We start from the raw sequence: 6,825 nt of genomic DNA, 5'->3' as shown, positions 1-6,825 counted from the left end.
AGTGAATATGCAAATTAACCCAAATAAGATAGTGGCGGCCACTGAGCTGGAGCGAGCAGGAGGCTTGGGTTGCCCTGGCGATGGAGGAAGCCAAGCTTCCTGCCTTCCCTGGCTGGCCCTCTGCTCCGCTCAAGGCTACAAAGTTTCAATTATAGAAGATAAATAAGTCCCAGATACCTGCTTCCAGCCAACTGTGGCCTCCGCTCAAGGAGGGGCTGGGAGCTTGGGTCACCAGGGGGCATGACCACCCTGAAATGCCCCTCAGCCCCTCACCCACAAGCCAGGCTGCCAACTGCCAGCACAGCACTAGTGGCAGAAGCCTCTCCTGCCTCCTCAAGAGCACTAAGGATGTCCGACTACAGCTTAGGCCTGCTCCTTGCTGGCAAGTGGACATCACTCAAGGGCTCCCGATCTGCCAGAGGGATGTCTGACTGCCAGCTTAGCCAGTCCCCCCCCAGGGAGTGGGCCTAAGCCAGCAGGTGGACATCCTCCGAGGGTCCCAGACTGCGAGAGGGCACAGGCCGGGCTGAGTGACCCCCCTGAGTGCACAAATTTTTGTGCACCGGGCCTCTAGTATAGATACATGATAGATAGATAGATAGATAGATAGATAGATAGATAGATAGATAGATGCACTCAGGATTCATACTACCTAAAAAAAATCCAGCACACTTAATAGAGAAATCATATAGCATGGGCACTCTCTCGATACTGATACAATCTGTGCTGAACTATATTCTTTTAGTTCATAAACAAATATATTTGGGAATGATGTTTTATCTTGATGGTTGGTTTCAACATTAACTTCAATTCAGACAAGAGAATTTGGACCCCATATACCAGATTTAAGGGGATGAAATGCCATGTAAACTAAGAGAAGTTCAGGGTTTGTTGTACCTGCAAATAGTTGACAAACTATTTGGTAGTTCCTTTCACCTGTAGTTCAGTTTGCACAGTGGTCTTGGAACTAAGTGGCCTTTCAGATTTCTTCAAAACCTATGATTCCTGATTGGATGCCATTTCAAAAAGGATTTTTTAGGAAAAGCCGAGAAAAAAAAACTCAACAGATTAAAAAAGATGATCTTATGCAAAACATAGGATTTTCAGTGGTAAAAAAAGGAAGGCAGAAAAGGACCAGTAATGAAAACCCCAGTTTAGAGGGTTAAAAAGTAAGTAATGTAGACCTGGTCTGCATTGTGATTATAAACTGCTGAATTGGCGTTTACTGTGACAAGAGTCTCCAATTTATTGGATGCATGTCATTGGAATTTGCCCTTTCTTTTTATGTGACTTTCCATGATGAATGCTAGTGCTGGGAAATGAAGAGCTCTTACCCTTTTCATACTTTGCTGAATGCTGGTGAACTTGCCAATTGATGCCTCTATAATTTTTGCCACAAGGTCACCTGAGGGTCCACAGTCAACCAAACAAGGTCACTGACTATGTTGAAAGTTAATAGTTGTTTCTTGAAAGGAAAAGTCACAGGAAAATTAGGCTGTAATTGCCATAAGATGGAAAATGGATGGAGAGAATATTTTCATTTAATAATGCAATTCATTTAAAATAAAATGTGATAAATAGAGCTTGGACAACTAAGGTCATTTGGTCTGATCTCAGTAATTCAATTAGGAGAAATCTGAAAGTGATGAGTGCATGGTAGGTGGGAGCTGTAAAAGCACTGGACTGTTAATAATTTGAGACTTTCTCATCCCTTTATGTAGATAGAAGTGGATCAATTATGTGAACACACAGGTCTCCGTATTGTCCTCATTTCACGTATGGGTCCTGAGGGAGACTGCACAAGGTCCCCAGACCATGAGCCAGAGCTCTGCCTTTTGGAAATGGTGCTCTGTCTTCAACTTGAATTTCAATCAGGAATAATGCAATAACTGGCTTTTTTTTTTCCAAGTCATAATTTCAATGTTCTGAGAACACAGAGCTCATTTGACTCAGAACTGCTACGAAGAAGTAGGGCAACTTCAGAAAATGTTTAGTATTACAGCAAGGTTGAACTGCTGATCTTTCCAAACTCAATGAACATATGGGTTAGGTTTTCGATATGTTTTCCACAAGGAATTCTTACGTGTAGGTAGGCTTCTCTCCACCATCCAGCGGACACTGGCGTGTGATCTAAATTTAATTCAGCCCAAAGCAAATCTGCTAATTGTGTTCATGTTTTTTAAATGAAAAAATTAGAATAAAGGGTTTGACATTTACATGAGCATTTATGAAGCTATTGAGACTGTCCTTAAAAATTCTAGAAATATGATTAGCATACTGTACCTCAAAGCTAAATACAGTTTTAAAGTTATATCATATGACTCATTATTTTAAGTCTAGTTGTCCATACCATGATTTGTATTTAAATAATTAAGACTAACCATACACTTTTGATTCTATTCTACATTAACAAAGTTAGGTAGCATACACACACACAAAGGCAAATTATTTAGTAGCACCTTTTCCTAATGGCTTTTCTTATTACTGACCATGAAACATGCCTTTCGCTAAGTGTAGTGCCCTGTACAAAAGATTGACTGACTTAAAAAAAAAATTTGAGCATATCTAGGAAATTACATTGACCATTTGGAAAATCCAAATGGTGTATATGCTGGAATATGTAGATACCCTGATGACATTTTATTTTAAGGAAAGCTGAAAGTAGATAAAATTATTCTTGAATAATTTCAAACTGAAATCCTTATATAGATATGATGAAGAACTTGTGTCCATTCCCTGAAAGGCTAAAAGGAAGAAATTTTACCTGAATTTCATATACTTTCACTTGTCAGGAAAAAATAAAGGAAAGAACAGATGCTTTGCAACAGTAGCAAAATGATCCTAGCTTGGAACATCATTCGGAATTCTTACTTTGATTTCTTTACTTGGAAATGTGAGCCCCACATGCATTTGAACATTCACCCACATCTTACCTTTAGTTTTCTCCTGTTTACCACACTCTATCCTCTGAAGACTTCGTCCTTTCCCATGACATAATGACCACCTCTCTAGAGATGATTTCTCAAAATATATTTAATAAATGTTTGTTTTGGCCTGTAGTCCTTTATTTCCAGCTGTCACTAAATGCAATGACTTCAAGTTGGTGGTTCAAAGTTGGCCAGGATGGGAGTATTCACACCAGAACAATTGCTAAATGCTACAAATTACACTCCCCTTCCCTGGAGGGGGTTCTTAAATATTTACCAGCACACCATAGTCACACCTCAAACAAAACATGTACTAGATAGAACTAATTTATCCAGCCAAACCTCCTCCACCACACTCAGATTTCCACTTATTCCCTTAGGCACAGCACCATTAATTCCACTCAATCTCTTTACAGTGAGTGCTTCTGGACCCAGTCCCTGTCCTTTATTTTTTTTTTCTCTACCACACCTGTACTTACTTTTTTGATAATTTCATCTTGTTTTATGACTTTACATACAGTATTTATGCTGAGCACTTCCTAATTTATATTTCTATATCAGACCTCTCTGCAGACCCTTACATCAAATTGCCTACTTAGCATCCCATTTGGCTATCTAATAGACATCTCGAGCTTGTCACGTGCTGAACTGCACTCCTAATTGTCTGCACAAATCTGCCCCAACCCCAGTCCTCTCTGTCTCATATATAGCAATTCCATCTTTCTGGTTGTTCAGGGGGTAGGGTGGGGAGGGGGTGGGGAGAATGGGACCTTCTCATTCCGCTTTCTCTTTTACACTCCCTATCCAATTTGTCAGGGGGAAATCCTGTTGGTTCTACCAAGAAATTGTATCCTCATTCTGCTCCCTTCTCACCACCTCGATTGTCATGTCTCACTTGCATTAGTGCAGAACCTCTTCATGGATCTCCCTGTTTCTATGTTTTATAACTTTTCCTCAATGCACAGTTAGAGTAATCCCTAAAATGTAAGTCAGATCATATTATTTCTTGACTCAAATGCTTCTGTGGCTCCTGTTTCACTCGGAGTGAGAGCCAAAGTTCTTATTATTGCCTGGAAAAGCGGTAAGATTTGCCTCAGATTTACTGTGGTCTCATTTCCTATTATACCTCCTCTCTTATGCTGAAGCAGCTATTCTGGCCTTCTTGCTGTTTATTGAACTTGCTAGACATGCTCCTTCTGGCTGGGATGTTCTCTCCCTAGACACTCACTTTGCTAAGTCCCTTTGTCTCTTTCAGTCTTTGCTCATATCCTCCGCCTCGTGAGGCCCACTCACAGCCTCATTCACTATAGCATCCTACCCACTTCTTCCCTCAGTTCTGATTCCCCGAGAACCTGCTTTTTCCATAGCACTTAGCATCTTCAACCATGCTACATCATTTATACATTTATCATGTCTATTGTTTGTCTACCCCACCTGCAAACAAGCTACAGAGAGCAGGATGTCGGCTGTTTTATTTACTGATTTATATCAAGCATAAAGAACTATGACTGGCATGTAGTGGAAACTCTATAAATATCTGTGAATGAATCATCTGCCTTAATTCATCCTCAACTCTTCTTTTCTTCCCACATCCACACTATACAGATGTCCTTCTTCTCCTAAATCCTTCCTTGGTGGGTTTACCTCTTAGCAGCTCAAGGAATAAGGTACATTCTGAGCAAGTGGCTCACCTTTAGGGTTTTCATCCAGAGGCTGGGGCTGGGATGAGGGATATGTTTACCTGAAACAACCAGAAACAGAAAGAGTACAAGAATGAGTGCTGACTATCATGTCAGGGAAGTAGAACTTCCTCTAAGTCCAGGAAGCATGTAGAAACTTGCTTGGAAACAGGCAATAGCACTAAACAGTCAAAAGACATAAATATAAGGATGATGCAGGAGGGGAAGCAAAGTGTGAAGACCCAAATAACCAAAGTAGGCCTGGAGGTCTGTGGCATATATGTATCTGTCTCTGTCTATCTCTATCTCTATCTTTATCTCTATCTCTCATATCTATATATCTATATCTATCTATATATAATCTATATCTATCTGTGTAATCTATAAGTCTGAAAAACCCTGCTGTGTGTGGGTGGATAAGCTGGGTAAAGCTATGTAATAGTGGTAGGTAGTTCTGCCTATCTGATGTTTCCTCTAATCATTTTATACATTACATTCCTACTGTTACCTAATCCCTATTAACTTGAGTCTGTGATACAAGAATAGTCTGTTCCTTCTGATACATCCTCTCTCATCCATCCTTTATCTCAATACCAGATTGATCTTTCAGATCACAGTGTTGATCCTGTCACTTCTTCCTTTTAAAGCTGTTTAGTGCTTTCCCATTGGCTACTGGATTAAGCCCTGATATTTTTTAGTCCAGAATTCAGGGTTTGACTCCAAGCCATATTTTGAAACTTCTTTCTCCCTTCCATATGAACAATTATTTATTTATTCATTAAAAAAATATTTATTTCTAATAAGTGCCAGGAATGAGCAAACGTTTCTTTGCCTAATTGTACCATTCACTATTCCCTAAGTCAGTGATGGTGAACCTTTTGAGCTCAGCATGTCAGCATTTTGAAAAACCCTAACTTAACTCCAGTGCTGAGTCACATATAGAAATTTTTTGATATTTGAAACCATAGTAAAACAAAGACATATTTTGATATTTATTTTATATGTTTAAATGCAATTTAACAAAGAAAAATCAACCAAAAAAATGAGTTTGCGTTTCACCTCTGACACGCGTGTCATAGGTTCGCCATCACTGCCCTACCTAAATCCATATTATATGGTCTTATCTCTATTCCACTCTCTTTTTCTGGAATGTTCTTTTTGATCACACTTCTGGCTATATAAATTATATTTATCTCTCAGTTCTTAGTTAAAATATGATAATAGCAGACCACATCAGTAATTGCACCGTCTTTTGATCTAAACTCAGCATGGTCTAAATTTGATCTAAATTCACCCAATAGACAACCTTGTCACTCTTGTTACCCCTGGCCTGGCTACCTTGCTGCAAGTTCCTCTCCAGGTAAGTGAATATACATGCCATTCTTCAGCATATTTTACCCTCCTTATCTCATGTCCTGACTCACATTTCTCTAATGGCTTGCACAACTCTTACTACTCTTCCAGCTGTTAAAATAAGCTCTTTTCTCTGTCCCATTCTACCCTTAGACTATATCACAATCATCCTTTTTTTTCTTGTAAGTTCTTCTCAGCATCTTATTTTGTCTGTATCAGGGCATTTACTTCAAAGTTTTTAATTCAGTAAGTTATTTATATTCCCTTTCCTTCGTGTGGCTAGAATGCTCATTTGGATTACAAAAACTGTATGCTCATTGGTTCTCTACCCAGTAGTGTGTGGTCCAATTCTTTGTTCATAGCAAGTCTTCAGTACATTTTTTTGGAATGAATGAGTGCATCTATTTTTGGCTCCATATGTTACTGTCATGACACACATCAGATATGTAGAAGCTTAATACCTGGTCTTAGGCATATATATAAAGTTAAATTCTAATCTATATATATAAAAGCCTAAGTGCCTAAACGACCAGGTCGACTGGTCAACCAGTTGCTATGACACACAATGATCACCAGAGGGCATACACTCAATGCAGGAGCTGCCCCCTGGTGGTCAGTGAACTCACACAGCCGACCTCCTGTGGCCTACTAACCTCTTACGGTCCTTCCCCGCAGCTGGCCAATCTCCTTCAGCCCCTCCCCGCAGCTGGTCAACCTCCCAAGGCCTCTCTCTCCAGCAGCTGGCCAACCTCAAGTGGCCCCTCCCCTCAGCCGGCCACCCCTCAACTCCCTCCAACTGGCCCCGATCGCTGGCCAGGCTGAGGGACCCCACCCATGCATGAATTAGTGCACCGGGCCTCTATCTA

General features: G+C 40.3%; 1 protein-coding gene across 1 annotated transcript in view; it reads left to right on the top strand.

Annotated features, from left to right (window-relative positions):
* Positions 1-6,825, top strand: part of HS6ST3 (heparan sulfate 6-O-sulfotransferase 3) — a gene marked incomplete at its 5' end in the record, with an annotated part of 687,819 nt that overhangs the window by 524,973 nt on the left and 156,021 nt on the right. The gene's annotated exons all lie outside the window — the stretch shown is intronic.

The sequence above is a fragment of the Myotis davidii genome, unplaced genomic scaffold, assembly GCF_000327345.1.
Source record: "Myotis davidii unplaced genomic scaffold, ASM32734v1 scaffold133, whole genome shotgun sequence".
Lineage (NCBI taxonomy): Eukaryota > Metazoa > Chordata > Mammalia > Chiroptera > Vespertilionidae > Myotis > Myotis davidii.
Note: the sequence above shows the minus strand (reverse complement) of the source record. Positions and strands in the feature narration are given on the sequence as shown.